Source organism: Xyrauchen texanus, chromosome 16, assembly GCF_025860055.1.
Source record: "Xyrauchen texanus isolate HMW12.3.18 chromosome 16, RBS_HiC_50CHRs, whole genome shotgun sequence".
Taxonomy (NCBI): Eukaryota; Metazoa; Chordata; class Actinopteri; order Cypriniformes; family Catostomidae; genus Xyrauchen; species Xyrauchen texanus.
This window is the reverse complement of record NC_068291.1, coordinates 41,811,408-41,835,150: the sequence shown is the minus strand read 5'-3', so window position 1 is coordinate 41,835,150 and position 23,743 is coordinate 41,811,408. Positions and strand designations below refer to the sequence as shown.

The following is a 23,743-nucleotide window of genomic DNA, read 5'->3' as shown; positions in this document are numbered from 1 at the left end:
CAATTAAACTGGAAATGCACATAGGACGATAGTAATCCTAACAGCCAGGCTGTATAAAGGTATGTGATAATTGTAACACGTTGTAATTAGGGCAGTCAATCCATTAACATTTTTAATCAAATTAATTATATGGTGTCCCAATTAATTAATCCTATATACAAATATGTTCCTGTTACATGTCTCATTTCTGGACTGCTCTGGTATTTTCGTTGTGCTGTGTATCAGTCAGTGTTGGTCATGTTTGGGTTGTCTAATTTCATGTTTATATCCACATTCTTAATTCACATATTAGGCCTACTGTATATCACCCGTAACAACCGATTGAGTAGCAAGTTCTCCCCTCTCAGGGATTCTTAAATGTATTATATTCAGCCAATAATCAAATCTTGAACTCGGTGACTAAATCTTTGATCCTGGTTTTGAAAACATTAATTACAAAGGGTCCAAAGTTGACAACATGATTAAATGGGTGCCTGAAAACCCACAATTTGCTCCACAGAAATCTTAAAAACACAGGACGGCAAAGGTTAATGTGATGAATTAATTAATTAATAACTGTAAAGTGTTTAAATGGGGTTACATAAGGCGTAAATCATATCTTGTAAATTATAAACGTGATACAATTTTGGGGGAATAATAATACACAATAATATGTAAAACATAATAAACAGGATATCAAATATATTTCACTTCGGACACTGTTTTTTTGTTGTTTTTTTTTTTTTTAAAGCCATGATAGTAAAAACGCCTATTTTACATTTTTGTGTTTGGGCCAGTGAAATGTTTGGCAGGGCAAGTAAAAATCTGAAGCACTGGCCTGACCGGGCCAGTAGAAAAAATCCTTAGTGTTGAGCCCTGAAAGGAAAGTGTTATATTTAGATTTGTTTATACATTTTATATATATATATATATAATGTATTTAATATTTGCGCAAGGCATTTAAGCTGTATAAAAGCATCTCCTATACTGATATAAGCTTGAAATTCAAGTAATGAAGGTACTGTCTGGTTACCTTTTAAGGTGCACTAAGATCATTGTCATGTCACACACAGAGCAATCAGTGCTATTGTTTACACTCTTCTAATGTTTGTGGTGCAGAACTATTTTTACTGCTTGCGTTACTTTTGACATTGACCAGTTCACTACACAGCCACACATGGACGTGTTTATTGCTGTTTAGTATGTGACAGTGTAAAAGACACAAATGTCATTCTGCAATATCATTACAACACTTCCCCTAGTTCAGTGCAGGGTTGTGTATTTTGCTGGGCTGCATTCTGTAGCTTAACACTATTAGATCCAGATAGAAAGCCGATAAGATCACGTTTAGACCCTTTTAATGTTTGCTGTATTTCTAAAGGGCAATAATATATTATATTCCATGTCTGGTGAACGACAAAGCAACGTACAGTTTGTGATATGTCATGGACCAAAATAAGCATCCAACACACCAGCTGGCCACAATAACCATGTAAAGCTTGCTAATGCCTTCCATACTGTGCATAGACATTCAAATTCTCTCATAATTTACCATCTCAGATGTGTATGAACTTTATTTCTTTTGCAGAACTCAAAAAAATATTTTTAGAAGGATATTTCAGCTCTGTAGGTCCATAATGTAAGTGAATGGTGACCAGAACTTTGAAGCTCCAAAAATAATTTAAAGGCAGCATAAAAGTAATCCATAAGACACCAGTGGTTAAAATCATATATTTAGAAGTGAATCAAGTGATATTATATGTGTGGGTGAGAAACAGATCAATATTCATGTCCTTTTTTCCTATAAATCTCCACTTTCACTTTTTGGAATGTGACTGAAAGTTGAGATATGATTTTAACCACTGGTGTCTTATGGATTACCTTTATGCTGCCTTTAAGTGATTTTTGGAGCTTGAAAGATCTGGTCACCATTCACTTGCATTGTATGGACCTACAGAGCTGAAATATTCTCCTAAAAATCCTCATTTGTGTTCTGCAGAAAAAATGCTGGCATGAGAGTGGGTAAATGATTTACATTTTTGGGCGAACTACCCCTTTAAGACAAAATAAAGCATATAAAATAGTACTGAGAAATGAAATATCAATGTGCACAGATAGCCAGGAATAATCTTGGTTTTGTTCTTTTTCATACAAGCATTTTGTTCTTAAAGGGATAGTTCACCCAAAAATACAAATTCTGTCATTTACTCACCCTCATGTTTTTTTTTTTCATCCATGGTACACAAAATGAGATGTCAGACATTATGACAGCTTCAACTGCCATTTAATTTCAATGCAGCTTTTTCCATACAATAAAATAATATAGTTGACCAAAGCTAACATGTCCTTTAATGTTCTACTCAAGAAACTTTCATATAAGTTTGGAGCAACATGAGGGTGAGCAAATGACCATTTTTATTTTTGGGTGAACAATCAACAAGAATTATTGTGCTGTTCAGACATTTGGCACACGAAACGTTCATACCAATATCACAGATTAATTTATTCATTACGGTTCACATAACATTGTTATAGTGCATGAGAGATTCAAATTAGACAAACTGAAAAGACTTAATGTGGTAGTAGCTGATGCTATTATAAAAACTGCATGTTTATAGATACAATATAGATACATGTTTCTCAGCTGGTTTTGCTTTAAGACCCACATTTTACATTGGACGTCAAATTCGAACCAAAAATGATGTAAACATACAGAAAATGCCAAATCAAACACTGAAATCAATTTGCATTGATAACTGTATTTGGCCCATAAATATGCAAAATCATTAACATGACATTGGTGCAAAAAGAAAATTGTCAATTGCCAATCTAGTACATGGAAAAAATACTGGGCTAGTTAGATGTTGTATTAGCCATATTACTAAACAACACATTTATTTGTGCCAATATACCATAAGAGTTTGATTGGATGCACGATTTTGGACGTCAACAACAAAAGATATTGGTAGCATTTCCTCCTTCCTTGTAAAAGTTGGTAAGCCTATTCATTTTGCAATCCCAACGATGCACATTTATACGGTTATTTGCATTTTATTATTTGCATTTAGCAATGCATCTTCCATACTGTTCGTGGCCATAACAGAACAGACCTGCAACCCATCAGCTGATCATTTCGTTTTTTATTCCTCATTAAGAATATTAGAAAAATAAAGTGTCTCTGCAATAACAATCCTGGAATATTTCAGCAAAAATAGGCAATTATAAAATTACGTAAACAAAAACTGCATTACCGAGATAAAATGAGCCCCACGTATTGCACAGACACTGTGTGCATGTAATACAAACCACTGAAGCACATTTCCTCAGCGATATCCTAACCGGGATAACATTTCTACAATCCTCGTGCTGAAAACAAGGAATTCAAAGGGATGTACCAGCCTTCTTAAAGGGATAGTTCACCCAAAAAAAGACAATTCTTTCATTGTTTACTCACCCTCTTGTTGTTTCAAACCAATACGACTTTCCTTCTTCCATAGGACACAAAAGGAGATGTTAGGTATTATGACAACCTCAGTCACCATTCACTTTCATTGCATCTTTTTTGATGAAAGAGAATGCTGACTGAGGTTTTCATTCTGCCTAGCAGCTCAATAATCTACCAAACATCTTATGTGTTTCACAGAAGGGTTTGGAAAAAAACATGAAGGTGAGTAAATGATGACAGAACATTTTTTAGGTGAACTGCCCCTTGAATAATTCTTCAGTCTTGTTTGTAGGTTGACTAGTCTCGTGACATCTCCGCATGTGTGTCTGAAGTTATCAGTATAACAGTGTCTCCATCTACAGGAGAACACAGATTATGAACATTTTACAGCCAATGAACAGTGAAATATACTGCAGATACATTTTTGTTGGCCAAACATACTGTATTGGTTAATAATTCCAAGTGTAGCTGATATTTACCTGAGATTCCAGTGCTATGGGCAGGAATGGGCATTCCTACGAACACAGTGTGTTCTGTTGAACGACACAAAGCAAGAGTATATATTGACAACTGAATGAAACGGACAAGAATCACTGTTAAACTGTACATCAAGAGGTGTGGCATAGCGGATATTTCACATGCTCTGACGGCTTGAGCAATGGTGCTCTTGCGAGTCATGTGGGTTTTAATCCAACTCGCAACATTCCATTATTTTTATCCCTTTTATTCCGATTTAAGATGGAAAATGATGAATGTGAAGAGTGTGAATTATTAGTTGCATGTGCAAAAAAGGAAATAAACAATCAGATAACTATTATTTTAAATACAATAGTAAAACTATGATAATAAAACCTTATTTTATATCTATCTAATATTATAATTATATATATAATGTATTAAATATATTTTAAACGTGTTCTTTTTATTTTTTAATTCTTATATTATACTTAATATATTACAAAAATAAAGTATCTCTGTAATAAAAATTCTGGAACATTCAAGAAAGCAAAAGGTTTAAATTATTTTTGTCTCTTTTAATTTGACTTAAAACAGCATATAATAACGTGAAGATGAGCAAAAAAGAAAATCAAACCACATAATATAATACAATATGAGAATATAATAAAAGCATATTTTTATTATATTTATTTATATATATTTATTTATTAGATTTAATATAATATAAATAATACATTTCTATTTCTATATGATATAATTTTCATATTATTTTAATGTAGCTTTATATTATTCTTTTTATATAGTTTAATTTATATAGCGTAATATATATTACACTATATAAATTATACTACATAAAAATATAATATGTTTACAGTATTATATATGTATATATAATATAGATAATTTCATCATTAAATTATATAAATATAATTTATATATATATTTATTCCTCTCTATTTCGTGGTAGCTGTTGCGCAAGAGTTGATCAATATAGAAACCGCAATGTCCTCCGCCATTTTAAACGGCACCTATTGTGTAATTAATCAGTCTGTTGTGTCTCTCAGCTGTGATGAGCCTTAATGCTGAAGTTATTCTTTAAAGCCATTTAAATCTATTTCCTATCTTTAGTAGTGTAGTCGTAATACGAGCGATCACGAAGAGCTGTTGTATGTAAACACTAGCCGACACGGATTCACTTCACGTCACCAACTGGCTCATATTACACACTAAAATGATCTTTTGCCACCACCTGCTGGCTAACAAATGTAATGTAAAAAAAAAAAGACAAACAGTAGCTCTGAACACATCTGCACTGCTCTTACACTTTAGTTTAGAACGGCACAAACACAAACGCAGTGATACACTCAGTGAAGCGTCCGAGTGCTGATGGTGTCAGACCATCAGTGCTCATAGAACGTCTCTCGTCCAATCAGATTTGAGGACCGGAACTAACTATTGTGTAATGTAACACACACACACACACACACACACACACACACGTTTTGGAGAAAATAGGCTACATTAGTTTACATTTTTGGAAATTAATTGAGATTGGTTAAGGTATTATTTTCACTTTTATATATTAATATTTAAATGACTTATATATATATATATACACTCACCTAAAGGATTATTAGGAACACCATACTAATACTGTGTTTGACCCCCTTTCGCCTTCAGAACTGCCTTAATTCTACGTGGCATTGATTCAACAAGGTGCTGAAAGCATTCTTTAGAAATGTTGGCCCATATTGATAGGATAGCATCTTGCAGTTGATGGAGATTTGTGGGATGCACATCCAGGGCACGAAGCTCCCGTTCCACCACATCCCAAAGATGCTCTATTGGGTTGAGATCTGGTGACTGTGGGGGCCATTTTAGTACAGTGAACTCATTGTCATGTTCAAGAAACCAATTTGAAATGATTCGAGCTTTGTGACATGGTGCATTATCCTGCTGGAAGTAGCCATCAGAGGATGGGTACATGGTGGCCATAAAGGGATGGACATGGTCAGAAACAATGCTCAGGTAGGCCGTGGCATTTAAACGATGCCCAATTGGCACTAAGGGGCCTAAAGTGTGCCAAGAAAACATCCCCCACACCATTACACCACCACCACCAGCCTGCACAGTGGTAACAAGGCATGATGGATCCATGTTCTCATTCTGTTTACGCCAAATTCTGACTCTACCATCTGAATGTCTCAACAGAAATCGAGACTCATCAGACCAGGCAACATTTTCCCAGTCTTCAACTGTCCAATTTTGGTGATCTCTTGCAAATTGTAGCCTCTTTTTCCTATTTGTAGTGGAGATGAGTGGTACCCGGTGGGGTCTTCTGCTGTTGTAGCCCATCCGCCTCAAGGTTGTGCGTGTTGTGGCTTCACAAATGCTTTGCTGCATACCTCGGTTGTAACGAGTGGTTATTTCAGGCAAAGTTGCTCTTCTATCAGCTTGAATCAGTCGGCCCATTCTCCTCTGACCTCTAGCATCAACAAGGCATTTTCGCCCACAGGACTGCCGCATACTGGATGTTTTTCCCTTTTCACACCATTCTTTGTAAACCCTAGAAATGGTTGTGCGTGAAAATCCCAGTAACTGAGCAGATTGTGAAATACTCAGACCGGCCCGTCTGGCACCAACAACCATGCCACGCTCAAAATTGCTTAAATCACCTTTCTTTCCCATTCTGACCCCTAAATGCATTGAAGCAACTGCCAGGTGATTGGTTGATTAGATAATTGCATTAATGAGAAATTGAACAGGTGTTACTAATAATCCTTTAGGTGAGTGTATATGATTTGTGGTATTAAAACTTAGTGCTGTGTTTTATTTATTTAATTTTTTGAAAATAAGAAAAGCTGTATGGTCTAAGAATCATATGTATATATTACGTAATCTGTTATTGTTATACATTGTTAGGTTATATTCCTTTTTCTTTTCTTTTTTAGATTTTTGTGATATTGTTTATTATAGGTTTTCTATAATAAATATATAAATATATATTATATAATTATTAACAGAAACAACAGCAGCAGGTCAAAAAGAGCATACCCAACAAAAAGTGTTACAAATACACAAAAATGACCAGACAAAGCTGTATATGTGAATATATTTTAACCTGAATTTCCAGGGGCTGGACAGGGAATCGGCTGTCCGGTGATAACTGTGTCATTGCCTGAAAAATAACACAAATATTTTTAGTGACAGGTCAAAGAAATGAACTGCAGTGGGCTGTTCAATACAAAACGTGTTTCTAGCACCTCCCCTGGTCAAGTTCACCTGCTTTCTGTTCCTCTGACATCTCGGCTGCGAGTTCATCCGGATCCACATACTGAAAGTTGTCTTCGTTCTCTGGACGCCACATTTTCCACAGCAGAAACAACAGCAGCAAAAGCAACAGCAGCAGGTGCAGAGCATTCCCAACACGAGCACAGTCTAAAGAGAAAGAAGTGGTTATTAATATAACATTTTTAGGAATATATATTGCTATCTGAAACTATAAAATTCAAATGAATAAAAAGCACAAGGAGCGCCTGACCTTAAACCAGCACTTGGACATGAGGAAATAATATTTAACGCTGTCCTCTCCAAACTGGTCTGCAACGTAGAGGCCCATGGATCCGTACTCGTCATAGATCTGTCGTTTGGTCTCATCGTTGAGGATGGTGTTGGCATTGTTGATCTCTTTGAACTTCTCAGACGCTTCGGGGTTATTGGGGTTCTTGTCTGGGTGATACTTCAGCGCCAGTTTCCTTTAGGGAAAGGGTTTTAAAAAGCAGCTTTTAAGAGAGAAGTATCGTTGTTTGTGTTTTAGAAATACCAATGAATATAATCATATTTGGATATTGAATGAAAATGAAGACACACCTGTACGCCTTCTTAATATCTTCAGAGGTAGCTCCTTTCTCCAGGCCTAGAGTCTTGTATAAACTATCTCCGGCTCTGGATAGCTTGCGTTGAGGTTTGTTTGAATCTGTCATTGTTGAATTCTGCTAATAACACTGAAGATTGAAGACCACAAGGAAGTCACTTTCATTGTGTTCTTCAACAAGTATCTGACGCTTAAACTATATGAATATCTTTGCATTAGGTAACATAATATCTAGGCAAAGTAGCACAAACACACTTTTCAAGCAAAACATTTAACAAAAACTAGTTAGTAAGTAGGACATGTTAATAGTTTTTGTGGTGACCAACACCTGTGGTTACAAATCAAACAATTGTAAAGATAACCAAACAAAACATCATTACAGTATGTGCTAATTGTCTGCATTGACTTTCATTTTATTATATGACTTTTTAATGTTACCTCAGTTTAGAGTTTTGAAAACATTTACTTTTACGACTCCAATCGTTCTGATTTGAGTTCAGGCCTGTCCAGAGTTCATAACTAGAGACAATTATCAATAATAATGAGTCGACTTACCGTTTATAAACAGCCGCAGAAGTTGATTATTGATAAGGTTATGCGAGTATTCATTTCCGAAATAATGTACAACTTTTAAACAGCGCAAATTTGGAGTTGAGATATTGATCATGCCCGCGAGGTTTGCACCAGGAAGTACGAAATTAACTTTCTCTTACGTAAACACAAGCTGACTGATAGTGAAACAATCTCTCTGTATAGGACAGACTGTGCTGAATGTAATGAATCGAGCACATTTAGTTGGTAAAATTGTTGTTTCGAGGTGTTCATATATTTTTGGAAACATTTACAGCAGTAAAAAAGTAAATAAAAATAAATAAATAAAATAAAAGTAAAATAATAATTATTTTATATAATTATCCAGGTTAACATCTACAATGTCATGTATTTTTAAGTCTAAAATAGTAATTCGTTCGCAATTTGACCTAAACAAAATGAGCGTGTGTGTGTGTGTGTGCTTGAGTGAGTGAGTCTGTGTGTGTGTGTGTGCTTGAGTGAGTGAGTGAGTCTGTGTGTGTGTGTGTGTGTGTGTGTGTGTGTGTGTGTGTGTATTTATCACTTTGTGGGAACCAAATATCCCCATAAGGATAGTAAAACCCGAAATGTTTGACCTTGTGGGGACAATTTGTCGGTCCCCATGAGGAAACCAGCTTATAAATCATACTAAATTATGTTTTTGAAAATGTAAAAATGCAGAATGTTTTCTGTGAGGGTTAGGTTTAGGGGTAGGGTTAGGTTTAGGGGATAGAATATAAAGTTTGTACAGTATAAAAACCATTATGTCTATGGAAAGTCCCCATAAAACATGGAAACACAACGTGTGTGTGTGTAGTCCTCGGAAATGTGCTCACACACGTTGGCTCACACACCCACACAGAACACTTTCTGCATTTTTACATTTTCAGAAAACATAATTTAGTATGATTTATAAGCTGTCTTCCTCGCACGCACACACACACACACACCCCTTTAGTGCATCGTTTTTTTCCATGTACACTCTTTGTGGTATATTTTAAGATCTACTTATCATATTATGTTGTGTTTGGGCTTGTTTGAATCGGTCATTCGGTCAAGTCATTGTCTGTGTTATATTTATGTTTCAGGAAGTAATAAGGAAAAATGTGACAATTAGACACTCCTATTTATGTATGTCAGTGGGAATTTCATACACTTTCATATTCTCACAGCAGTTTGACCTCTGAGTAAAACAAATTTGCTCATTGCATTTTACTAATTGAGACCTTTCCAACGATATATAACACACATGTCTATCTCGTCTTTTTATGGCTTTGCCAACTCTGAGTATAATTGTTATGATAACAACATTTGTGATAATTAGCAAATTATGAGAACAAAACAGTCAGCAAATTAAAAAGCATTATTCAAGAATTGGTTGGATCAGCTATATGCGTTGAGAAGTCCATATTATAAGCTTTAAAATGAAACCTATTTTGTTCAGATCAAGCAAGTGGTTATTAATTTATTAAATATTTATCATTATTATTATTTTTTGGGAGGGAGTGCACCCCACTAGCCCAGTATAAGCTCAGTTCAATGAATCCTATCAATAAAAAATATATATTTTTAAAAAATATGTTCAAAAAAGAAGTCAAAAACGTGTCATGATTACTAAGGACGTTGATTAAAAGATCTTGGGAAAATATAGACAATATGAGAGATTTATCTTAATGGTCATTTTTGACCGGGAACACAAAAGGTGTTAGCACAACACAAACACAGGGGTTAAGAGAACAGAGTAGTGTTGAAAAGACTTAAACATGCCTTTACATTGTACAGCCAAGGCCCTTTTCTTCATCAGAAGCTGTGTGCCTGGGAACTGTCATAAACCTCGAAAAGGTATTTATAAGGTTTCAACTCATTTTGTTTAATATTTAACATGGGCCTCAAAAAGGTCATAATCCGTGAGGCAATTTTTTTGTGTTACTCTAAAGTTACACATACTATCTACCTGTCTTTTTAAGTTTTATGGTGTCATAAACTTTATATCTCTTCTTTTAATTCTGTAGCAATGACAATTAATTTCTGCCAATCATAAAAACGACAGTATCTAACACTATCAGATCCGTTGACTGAAAGAGCTCAACATGCCCAGTGAAACTCCGGACGAGCTCTGCTTTACACTAGGAATAAGAACACAATCGACTTGTGTTATAATAGTACAAAGTAACATTTTGTGCATCAAACAGAGCATTATTTGACATTATTAAAGGAATAGTTCATCATGTATTCACCCTCATGTCGTTCCAAATCTGTATTGAAACTGGCATGTTGCGTTTGGTTACGACACACGCTAGAACCAATGGCGTTTTGGTGTCCGTGACATCAAATCTGGTGCAAAACGTCAATGCACCAATATATGAGTCTGAATGTACATTTACATTTATTCATTTGGCAGACGCTTTTATCCAAAGCGATTTACAAAAGAGGGAAACATAGGTGAATCATCTTAAGGAGACAGTGGTACGAAAAGTGCCATACTACAAAGTTTCACTAGCATCAGAATAGTATAAAAAACAGATTTAAGTGCAACAAGAATGATTAAATTATTATTATTTACTTATTTTTATTTTTGTAAGTGACTGGTTAAGTGCTCATGGAAAAGATGCGTTTTAAGTTTTTTGAAGACAGCAAGTGAGTCAGCTTCACGGATGGAGTTGGGAATGTCATTCCACCAACGTGGTATGATGAAGCTGAAAGTCCGGGAAAGTGTTTTGGTGCCTCTTTGTGTTGGTACAACAAGACAACGTTCCTTAGCCGAGCGTGTAGCTCTGCATAAATGATTTTAGGTATGCTGGAGCAGACCCAGTGACTGTTTTGAATGCCAGCATCAGAGCCTTGAATTTGATACGTGCATGAACCGGCAGCCAGTGGAGAGAGACAAGGAGTGGTGTAACATGTGCTCTCTTTGGTTCATTAAAGACCAGACGTGCTGCTGCATTCTGGATCATTTGCAGAGGTCTAATAGTGCATGCAGGAAGGCCTGCAATGAGAGCGTTACAGTAGTCCAGTCTAGTTATGACAAGGGACTGAACGAGCAGTTGTGTGGCATGTACAGAGAGGAAGGGTCTTATCTTCCTGATATTGCAGAGTGTAAATCTACATGATCTTGCAGTCTTTGAGATGTGGTCTGTGAAATTTTGCTTGTTATCGATGGTTACCCCTAGATTTCTGACCATTTTGGAAGGCAATACTATAGTTGAACTCAGGTGCACGGTGATGTTGTGTTCAACAGCAGGGTTGGCTGGAAAGCCAAGGAGTTCGGTCTTGGCTGGTTTGAGTTGCAGATGGTCTACTTTCATCCAGGCCGAGATGTCTGTCAAACAGGCAGCAATTCGAGCCGTCATTTTGGTGTCGTTGGGCTGAAAAGACAAGTAGAGTTGCGTATCATCAGCATAGCAGTTTAAGTTTTAGCAGTTTACGCATTTATAATGCCTTAAACATATTTTACACAAGTATGTGTGCGAAAATGCGAGCATGCTTAATTTGACAATCAATTACGTCAACTTTTATGCCATTTAAGTCAATGCAACTTAAAATCTTAAACAGTGAGTTACATCTATAATGAAGTCTCCATCAGGGTGATCAGTGTTCACTTTAATGAAAATTATTAAGTTGACTTAACTTCTAAAACTTCTAAAAGTAATTGTTACCTACACAAAACTTTAAGTTGGACCAATTACTTGGTATCTTGGTGGAGCTGACACATGATCTTATGTAGAAATGTAGATCTGCTTAGCACAGAATATCTTTCTATATCAAGAATATTGAAAATGATGGTTAGCTGTACTTAAAAATGCATGTTTATTGAACTTAGATCTACTTCAAGCTACTGGTGGCTGTGGTTCAGGTGGTAGAGCGGGTCGGCCACTAATCGCAGGGTTGGCGGTTCAATCCCGGCCACACGACTCCACGTGCCGAAGTGAACTTGGGAAAGACACTGAACCCCAAGTTGCTCCCAATGGCAGGCTAGCTCATTGCATGGCAGCTCTGGCATCATTGGTGTATGAGTGTGTGTGTGAATGGATGAATGTGACACAGTGTTAAGCTTGGTTACCCTAAGGTTAAAAAAAGCACTATATAAGTGCTGACCATTTACCATTTAGTTCATCACAGTATGTTTAAATAATGTTTGACAGCCACAAGAATGTAATGCATTTTAATTATCTGAATATGTTTTTATTATATATATATATTTTAGGGCTGTCGATTTAACACGTTAATAAAGTGCAATTCATTTTACAAAAAATAACGTGTTAAAAAAATTAACGCAATTAATCGCAATGCTTTCCTGAGAAATTCCTGAGAAATGCAAGCTTGTAGTACCACCTGTTTACTCCAGAGGGCAGTAAGTGAAATTTCAGCTGTATGAGCAACACACAGTTTATTACAGTGAACAAAACATTAACAACTCTTCAGCGGACACACAACACAAACACGCATTACATTCTTGCGTTCAAAACACTTGAAGGACGCAAATGCGAACCATATTTGAAACTATATTTGACTTGACACAGTGACTTAAACATTGAAGTCACTGTGTCAACACACCCGAGATGCAACACACCCGAGATGTGACACAAGCATGTCTGACGCTGGTCGTACAGACTTTACCTCATAAATATTGAATCACCAATAAGATTAAGGAGGTGTCCTTTAAACTGTTACACCATTTTTACCCAGTCAATCTTTATTTAAGAAACATGCACCCTGAAATAGATCCACTTTGCTCCTTCTGTAATGCTGTAGATAAATCTGCCCCTTTTTGGGAATGTCTCCACGCAGTAGTATTTTGGAGAATACTTTGTTTGTTTGTACGTACCTCTATTTTAACTAGTTTTTCTTTGCTTTATAAAGATGTTTTATTTGGTTTTCACAGTTTTGATAACTTAAGTTAATATTTTCTGATTAATCTGTTTATTTTTCTTCTTAGTTGACATCTTAGTTGGAGGCACAGCAGTCCTCTACAAGTGATCCAAAAGACAGACACAAGGGAAGCGAGCTGGTGCGCTTGTGAAGATTCATCAATGCGGCATTAGGATGCTGCTGCCGAGAATTCATCTGGCGCATTACATCTGCCAGGCTTCCAGCTGTTCAGAGTGGATTGCATTGAGGAATCATCTGGGAAAACGAGAGGCGGTGGAACATGCTTTTACGTCAACAAAAGTTGGTATACAGATGTAACAGCATTGAAGAAATGTGCTGCCCAAATTTGGAAGCGCTCTTTATCAACTGTAATCCTTTCTACTCACCACGGGAGGTTTCCTCATTTATTCAGGTGAGTGTTTATATCCCGCCACAAGCGTGCATGAACGCAGAGTTGCATCAGCTGGCTGATCACATCACAGACACAGAGCAACAACACACGGACTCTCTTATCATTATTCTGGGACATATTACAAAAGCTAACTTCAACCGTGAACTGCCAAAATAAAAACAACACATCACATGCCCCACCAGAGACAGAAATATACTGGAACACTGCTACACCACTGTAAAGGATGCATATACCTGTATCTGTAATACATTCCATTTATTTGTTTAAAGGCAACATCTCAATGACAAAACATTCAAACATTAAGAGACCCGAGTCTTTCTTTCATGCAAACGCATCGTGATCAAGCGCACGAGATGGATAAGATGGAGGAGTCTCTCGCGCCACGATTGCTTCTGCTATGGAGAAACAGCAGCAGTTTATTGAAGCGCAGTTTAAAACTAGATAATATTCAGTCGGAGCTTTCCAGCTGCTCTAATGGGGTGAGAGAACTGCGTGATCGATACGACAAAAGTGGAGAAAAATTATGACAATTCTGCCGCCAGATTGATGACCTTGGAGGAAAAGATGGCCGATTTGGAAGACCAGAGCCGCAGGGATAATGTTCGTATTATGAATCTTCTGGAAGGCGTGGAAGCCACGAATCTCACGGCATACATCTCAGGATCTTTACCTGTATGGTTCCATTCGTTGGCTGATGCTAAACCGGAGATCATGAGAGTTCATCGCATCGGCCCTCCCAACAACTCTGGCAGGCCTTGCACGGTCATTATGAAGATGCTACGTTATACAGATCGTGATTCAATTCTCCGAGCTTCCAGAAAATCTCCAATCAAGGTTGATGGGAAAGATATAAGATTTGCTGCAGACTATAGTGCTTTCACTATCAACCGGCGGCATTCGTTAATGGAGGTAACTAACAAGTCTCCGAAAATGGGCTTTCAGACCTTTTTGATGTACCCCACACAGCTGAAGTTAACGTGAGGTTCAGCTCAGCACATTTTCAAGTCCCCTTTGGAGGTTGAAGACGTTCTGAATGGTTTGGCCACACAGGAGAATGAGTAAGAGTAAAGTGACATTACTTAAACTGCCCTAGAGGTTTTTCTCCCTTTCTTTCTTCATTTTTTTATTCTTATAGATTGATTGTCTAGGGTAAACGAAATGTCACAATATGCCTTTTAGTGTAAGCTTCTCTGTTAATTTTGTTCATTGCTAATTTTGGTCTTTAGCATGTTAATAATGAGTGGGGAGTGGAAACATTGTGTCTGCCGCCCTTCTCGGGGTCACGTTTTCCATAAGGTGGTTAATGGTTCACCCAATTGTTTTTCTTTTTCATCTGTTACATTTAGATGCTCGGTTAGAGATGTTTTTTTCTTGTGGGTAATTGGGTTGTGGCAACCAAGGTGGGTGGGTATTTCTCCCTTTGTAGAGTGTATATTTCTGTTGTGCATTCTGTTTATTGTTTTATGCCCAGTTAATTGTTTTACTGGTCTCTTTATGTTATTCTATAGCAAATTTATGGCTACAGGAATGCTTCACATAGTTAGCTGGAATGCAAATGGGCTGAATGGTCCCATTAAACGTACTACCTGTCTGGATTACTTACATAGGTAGCAGGTTGATTTGGCATTTATCCAAGAATCACATTTAAGAAAGTCAGATGTTCAAAGGTTTTCTAACAAGTTTTATTATGTAGCCGCCTCATTCTCATTGGATAGAAAATCAAGGGGTACTTTGGTCGTGTTAAAACTAAAGCTTTCGATTAACATTATAGAAAGATATAGTTGTGAGGAAGGCATAGTATCATACATTAAAACAGGTAATTTGGCATTTATTTCAATTTATGCCCCTCCTCATTTTGATCCAGATTTTCTTCCTGCCCTCACTACAACTTTATTGCGCATACAAGATAGTTTTCTTATCATCGGTGCAGATATGCACGTGGTAGTTGATGTTTCTCTTGATTGTTTGTGCATGCAGAATTATCCAACGTGATCTTTATTATCTATTGAATTACGTAAATGTATGTCTAATCTTAGTCTGATTGATGTATATCGCATTTTTCACCCTACAAAGAGACAGTACACCTGTAGATTATTACTCTGTTACCTAAGCCTGATAAGCCTGACTTGACTCAGTGTGGGAATTATAGACCATTGTCTCTATTAAACAGTGATGTGAAACTGTTCCCCAAAGTTTTGGCCTCCTGTTTAATTGCATTCATGACTAAATTGGTGCATAACGATCAGACTGGTTTCATTAAATGTCATCTTGTGGCCGATAATGTTTGCCGGCTATTACATATTATACACGTAACCATGGAATGGACATACCATGTGCAACTGTGTGTTTAGATGCTGAGAAAGCCTTTGACTGGCTTGAATTGCATTAACATTGGTCTGTATTGGAGGACCTTGGTTTAGGCAGAGATTATATTAATATGGTTAAAGTATTATACACCAATCCATCCGCTGTGGTTATGACAGCGAGCATCACCTCTTTAAAATTGTCTATATTACGTAGGACTCGTCAGGGATGCCCTCGGTCGCCACTCTTGTTTGCACTCTCTCTAGAGAATTTCATTATATGCAGATGACATTCTTTTATATGTTAAGTCTATTCATAATTTTTGTCAGTATTTAACTGTTTTAGCCAATTCTCTGGGTATAAGATTAATTGGAACAAATCTTCATTAATGCACTTAAGTACTTCATCCTCTAAATCGGTTTTGCCATCTTTTATACCGAATGTAAACAGCTTTAGATATTTGGGTGTGGATATATTTCCGTCTCTGCACACAATAGCTCAGAAAAATTTCCAGGGTATATATATAATCGTGTAGAGACACTAACTTTATCTTTACAAGCTTGGATTTCTGTCATCAAAAGGGATATTATTTCTGGTCTAATCTGCAAAGATTAGTTTCCAAGTTCATATGGAACATCAAGTCCCCCCCGTATAAAGTTTTCAACATTACAGGATGCTGGTGGACTTGCACTTCTGGACTTTACACTTTATCAATGGGCTTTTACATTATGACCTCTTACGGTATGGTTAAATCCTGGCTCTGCTGTTTTTTGGCAACCGATTAAATTTAATCTGGTTTTACCTTATAGATTACAGGATATGATTTATTGCAACACTCTGTTGAAGAGTGCGAAACAGCATTTTGGCCCAATAATAACATATCTTCTTTCTACCAGGCGGGCGGCTTCAAAGTATCCCCATGATGACCATAAATGGCATTCTCATTCTCCATTATTCCGTAATCATAATCCTCTTTTGGATAATAAACCTTTTGTTTTCTCAGACTGGAGTGAAAGAGGGATTACTGTTTTGGCTGATGTTTGGGGGGACAAAGGTTTAAGAATGTTTTATTATCTACGTGTAGAATATAATTTACCAGGCACTTTCTGCGCCTGAGATCTTCCATGCGTGCATATGGTGTTCCTTGGGGCTCTAGTATTCCCTGTCTTACTTTGCAAGTTGCTTACTTCACGTGGAAGTACAAGGGGTATAGTTTCATCACTGTACCTGTTGTTTCTGGAGGCTTCTTGTAAAAAGTTACCAGTTGTAGACGTTAGGTACAGAGATATTTATGGGATTGGCTCAGAAGACAGGAATTACATATGTTGGGACTCAATATGGGCTAATATCAAACATGTCTCTAAAAGTCCTAATCATCAATTGGTCCATTTCAAGATGATTCATAGGATGTATCTCACTCCCAGGAAGTGTCATTTAATTAAGCTTTCCACGTCTCCTAAATGTAACTTTTGCTCAAGTGGGTGCATAGGTACATACATGCATAAGTTTTGGGATTGCCCTGAAGTCAACGAGTTTTGGAGACAGGTTTCCACGAAGCTGAAGGACATTTTGGAGTTTGAGGTATCGTGCTGTCCAAGACTTTATCTTCTAAGTGATGATTCAAAAAGTTGTTCTGTGGACTTACTGCTGCTAAGAAAATACTTCCCTTATGCTGGAAACCTCCACACTCTCTAGTTTGGACTCACTGGATGCAATCTTTCTTGGACATTGCGAACATGGAGCTCTCTGTGGCAAGGTTACATGGTGCCACTCCGAGGACTATCTTAGCATGGCTAGATGCAATGTCAAAAATAAGGAGCGGTTGTAATATCTATGTCTCATATTCCTACATTTATATCTTTATTAAACTATTTATGTATGCTCTGTATGTACTTCTGTGAGATGGGGATGGGGGGTATGGTCACCTTGGGGTTGTGGGTGGGTAATCTAGGGAAGAAAAGTGTTCAGAATTATGTTTATTTCTTTCTTTTGATCTCTGTACATTAACATTCTGTAACTCAATAAAATGTTATCACACAAACCAAAAAAAAGAGTTTGTGAACCGCATGCAACAATAAACAACACAATGAGGGTAATGTCAGGGGTCAGGATGGCAAACAATGCTCACAAGCAATGCTTTTCAAAGCATTTTTCACGGTTTTCAAAGTCTGTGACAACTTTCAAAGCCCCGTCTTCAGCTAAAACATTCGAAGATGATATAGAACAGATGTTTGCTAAATCAGCAACATTGTTTGGCAAGCAAGATGACTCTTTTCTATCTACAGAGAAATTTAAAGCTTCCAGAAATGATCAGCTTTCCATTCTGCAATTGAAAGATCTGGCCCTGATTGAAAAGAGCTCATGTATCAGGAAGCATATCACCGCTGGTATAAATAAAGACTCAAGCAACTCCAGAGAGAGAAACTACAACAGAAAATACAGAGTTTTCTTGAGACTATAGAACATATTTGACAACATGTTCTTAAATTGTGGTTGTAAATTGAACATTTATGTGGCAGATCATGCTAAATTTGTTTCCTTAATACAGTACTTGCTAATCTACTGTGAATGGTATTGAAACGTGAATGTAACAGAATATAGCTCATTTTGACCTCTCTCATGATATTATTTCTATATTATTTTCTTTAAATGTGGCGGCTGTGGCTCAGGTGGTAGAGCGGGTTGGCCACTAATCGCAGGGTTGGCGGTTCGATTCCTGGCCCACATGCCGAAGTGAACTTGGGCAAGACACTGAACCCCAAGTTGCTCCCAATGCCAGGCTAGTGCCTTGCAGATTCTGAGTAATTTCAATTGACCAACATAATATCCTGTAATAACTCTCTAACACTGCAAAAAAATCCAACTTCAATTTTCTCCGATAAAATTCAAGTTTAAAAGTTGATTGAACTATCTAATGTACAAAAAGTTGATATTTCTTAAAACAATCAATAAATTCCACTTTTATGCCATTTAAATCAAACTTAAAATCTTAAACAGTGAGTTACATCTATAATGAAGTCTCCATCAGTGTTCACTTTAATGAAAATTATTAAGTTGACGTAACTCTAAAAGTAATTGTTACCTACACAAAACTTCAAGTTGGACCAATTACTTGGTATCTCGGTGGAGCTGACACATGATCTTATGAAAAAAGGTAAATCTGCTTAGCACAGAATATATTTCTATATCAAGAATATTGAAAATGTTGGATAGCTGTACTTAAAAATGCATGTTTATTGAACTTAGATCTACTTGTAAAAATCATTAATATTTTTACGTTTGCTGAACTTATTGTATTGAGTTAATGGTACTTACAACCCAACTTAAATTGTAAAGTTATGTTAACTAATTTGTCTTAAGTTGTAAATTCAAAAATGCTTTGTAGTTAGTTGCTTTTCTTTATTTTTTGTTTTACAGTGAACAATGTAAAAGCAACTCAGGCATTTAAACATAGAAATGGAATGTGTCAAAATATTTTTAACTAACAAACTTCTATTTTTGTGTAAAAAGTGTGCTTGTGCTATTTACTTTGCAATAAATTGCTCTTGGTTTGATATTTAATTCAGTGATCTACATTTTTAATAGTGCAGTCAATCAATCACAATTTGTAATTAAATTCATAACATGATATGTTGATGATTAAGCTAATTTATTGCAATTAATAGCATCTCAATATTTAAAAGCCCCACAATAAAGCTAGTAAAATGCTCCTTTTTGATGTCTGTAATTTCACTAGTGGAATTATGATACAAGTTAAGCTCAATCAACAGCATTTGTGGTGTAATGTTGATTACCACAAAATAAACTGAGTCATTCCTCCTTTTCTTTAAATAAAGTAAAAATCTGGGTTCCAGTGAGACACTTACAATGGAAGTGAATGTGGTCAATCCGTAAACATTAAAATACTCACTGTTTCAAAATTATAGCCGCAAGATGTAAACAATATGCATGTTAACATGATTTTAGTGTGATAAAATCACGTACTAACCTTTTCTGTGTAAAATGACATCCAATTTTACCACTTCATTGCCATGACAACATAACGCCATTAAGCATGTAATCCTGGTAAACGACGAGCTAGACATCTTTACAGCTCAAATAATACACTAGTTCTAACAGAAGTATTAATGGAAGTGCTTTTATAAAACTATCAGCTTCACATTTCTGACTTTAAACCTTCCAAAAATTTGCCCCATTCACTTCCTCTAGTCTATTAAGATATCTATAATTACTCTCACAATTATTGATACCTGAAATCTATTTCCAAAGATCTGAAATAAAACAAATAAAACATGTTAAAATAAATTTACAGATATCAAATATTTTCATTTGAACTAGTTGTAACACAATTGTTGATATCATGAATGCATATTTTTTACTAGTAACCACGTAATTATTTATATATATTTTTATGATAAGAAGCACATTGCTAATTTGTGTATTCGTAATTTTAACTTGTAAGAAACGAATAAGAGATATCTGTAATTGCGTGAACAACAAATGAAAATTCTACCTGTGAAAATGCATCAATAATTAGGATTTTTACTACTTGAAATTCCATTTTTGATCTCAAGAATGGGTATTTCCTTGAGTAATTTTGTTTTATATAAAAAAAATGAACGTTTTACTAGTGCAAACCTAATTACTGATATTTAAAATGAGCATTTTCACTAGTAGTAATTAAATCGCTGATATCAAGAATTATAATTTTAGTATAAAAAAAAAAACTGAATTGTAGATATTTATTATTCATATCCTGCATGTGTTTAAATGTCAAAAGGGCTTGCGATAGGAGATTTCACTTCAACTTTGAATTCTGTTGGTAGGAAAATGTCTTACTATAGTGCCGTTCTTAATTGCATTAATTTTTTTAATGTGTTATTTTAAGTATTTATAATTAATCGCACTGAAATAAAGTGTTAAATTGACATTTTAAATTTTAAATATGACTGAAATGTCCTATGAAATGACATTTTGCAGCCACTGTAAAGTTTCACCAGTTCCTTGAATAAGCCATACCTTCACTTTCAATGCAAACATGTGTAGCCAGACAGAGTGTGAGATCTTTATATTCCAGTGTGCACAGAGCAGCCACAGGTGTCTCGACTTGAGCTTTACACATCAACACTAGAATATTACACAACTGATTGCTCTCCATCACCTCTACTGCACCAATGAGCTCCTGTTGCAGAGAGAAAGCAGCTACACAACAAAGGAAGTATTCATGGAGCATGAAACATCTGAAGCATTAAACAGAATAAAAATAGGGGTTGTACCCTGATGAGCGTGATCTGCTGTCTGTGACCAGCTAAAGTGTTGAAGTTCTGGCTGACGGTATGCAGGAAACCTTTAAGCAAATACCTTCATTCTGCAAGTTCTGTTTGGCAAAACTCTCGAGTGGGAAGGACGGTTGAATGTTACGAATGGAGATCTGCACGGTGCGTCATGTCAAAATACACACCCTCAAAGGCTGTGTGAAATGATACGCACACACTTCTCGTTTCTTTACAGTCCACCAAATCATAGCTACCTATGAAAAATAGCACAATTGATCAGGCCTAACATATGACACTGCTGAGACAAAAACACTTAAGAAATCTGATATATATATATATATATATATATATATATATATATATATATATATATATATGTTACGATGTAACAGTACATTCATCGAGGGTCAAATTATATGTTAGCGGCTTGTTTTTAGAGGTTTTTGGTCCAATAATTAGTACCTCTGTTTTGTAAGAATCGAGTAGAAGGAAATTTCTGGCTATTCAATCTTTTATTTCACTGATACACTCTGCTAATTTAGAGAATTGTGAAATCTCATCAGGTTTTGAAGAAATATAAAGTTGGGTATCGTCTGTGTTCACACTTGAGTCTGACTAAATAAATAAATAAATAAAACAGTGAAACAGAAGTGGTGGGCAGGGGCGGAGCTAGGGGGTGGCCATGGACCGAAGCCTGGCTACCCCATTGGCCACCCCACTCGCAATTGCTATTTTGGTCATTTTTTGTCTTGGGCACAATTTAGTTTTTTAGAGGTTTACAACCGCAACACACAGGACACTTGACATGTGCGCACACCAAGGTCACCGCACCTCTCCATCCCGGGTGTCATTGTATCCACTCCTCTCCGTTTTTGTATCCAGGCGCCTCCGCTTTCTACACCAACAACCATCATTGATGTTGAGTTAACAACTCATGCTCTCATCTGCCTTGCTGTCAAATAAACCAGCTTTCATGGGTTATTTTAAATGCATATAGTAAACTGTAGCGGACAAACGTAGAGGTATGTGAAATTACACAAATATGCAATTAAAGTAAATCTGGTACGCTTTAAATAATGTGCTCAGATCACGAAAGCACCCCAAACTGAACCACTTCTATTATAAATGAATGGGAGAAATTGGAACACTCAACCAAGGAGCTCTGAGCACCCAACAGGCAATGGATGTAGAAAGGAAGTCCCGCCTTACAGTTAAAAGAGCCAATCACCTTTTAGATACAGACATCACCTGTCAATCAACTCTAGAATGCACATTAGCTATACAAGCTGGAAAAATTTAGTTTTTTACAATTGTTTCACAATTCCACCTGTGAGCGACTGCTGTAAATCCTCATCTTGAAAATAAGAAGTTTTCTTCTTCGTGTTTAATTGCCTGAACCCACCAAGTTTGTAGAAAGTTCAGCATCTTTTGGAAATTCATGGAAACACAAACCAGATGTTTTCTTTTAGAATTTGTGCAAACAGGAACACTGTAGATGCACTGATTATTATTACTTTTCTTTACGGTCGCCGCCATAGTTTAACCAACTATGACGACTTCCATGTCACGAATGCAGAGGTGTGAAAAGGGTCCATTATAATTATTATTTAAGACATTAACTTAAAAGTAAAATAATAAATAATGTTATTACATTTCTGCCGAAGTAATTTGATTACAATTTTAAAGAAGTAATTAGTTATTTGTAGCAGATTACTTTATGAGTAGCTTAGCCAGTACTGCTCCTGACCCTAGTTTTGAGCAATAATAATGGCAACGTTCCAACACCTTTTGACCTTTTTAAATTTCCGAGATTGTTTAAATGACTTTTGTTAAAAAAAACTTTATTATTTAAAAGATTTTTTCAAATCGCTTGATAATATTTACAGTAATTGCACACATGAAGAGCAATATTTTGCCAGTGAAATATAAACATTCACTTTCATTTTTAAATTGAAAATGGAGATTTAAAAGTTAAAAAGGACTTAAATACTAACCTGTTTCTCACCCACACCTAAAACGTCACTTTTTAAAGCTTCAAAGTTGTTATCGCCATTCACTTGCATTGTATGGACCAACAGAGCTGAGATATTTTATAAAAATCTATATTTGTGTTCTGCAAAAGAAAGAAAATCTTACACATCTGGGATGGCATGAAGGTGAGTAAATTAAAAGTATTTTCAATTATCCCTTTAATATTTTCAGGTTATCCATGACCTTGGGAACCCTGTAATAGTGATGTTTGTGTTAGAAAACACTAATAAAAAAAACATGCTATGTTTAGAGGCTAAATGTAACAAAGACAATGTAGTTGAAGCCATGGCTCTTGTCACCTTGATGGTTTGTGTCTGTTGTTTGCGTTGATCTCTTTTGGCGCCGAGGGTAGCAGCTTGGACTTTAAGCATTTGTAAACTCTCAGACCGATGCTGATCCTGTTGTATCATGCCACCCCTTACTAACGCCAGCAAATTAGTCAGGACACCATATAGGATAAATAAAAACAAAAAAATTCAGGGTATAATATAATTCAAAGATATGTAATATTTTTCACATTTAAT

General features: G+C 36.1%; 2 pseudogenes; both read right to left on the bottom strand.

Moving 5' to 3' along the window:
* Positions 1 to 1,945: 1,945 nt before the first annotated feature.
* Positions 1,946 to 8,491, bottom strand: LOC127656890 (dnaJ homolog subfamily C member 5-like; annotated as a pseudogene).
* Positions 8,492 to 20,905: 12,414 nt separating this feature from the next.
* Positions 20,906 to 22,724, bottom strand: LOC127656786 (centromere protein O-like; annotated as a pseudogene).
* Between the last annotated feature and the right edge of the window lie 1,019 nt (positions 22,725 to 23,743).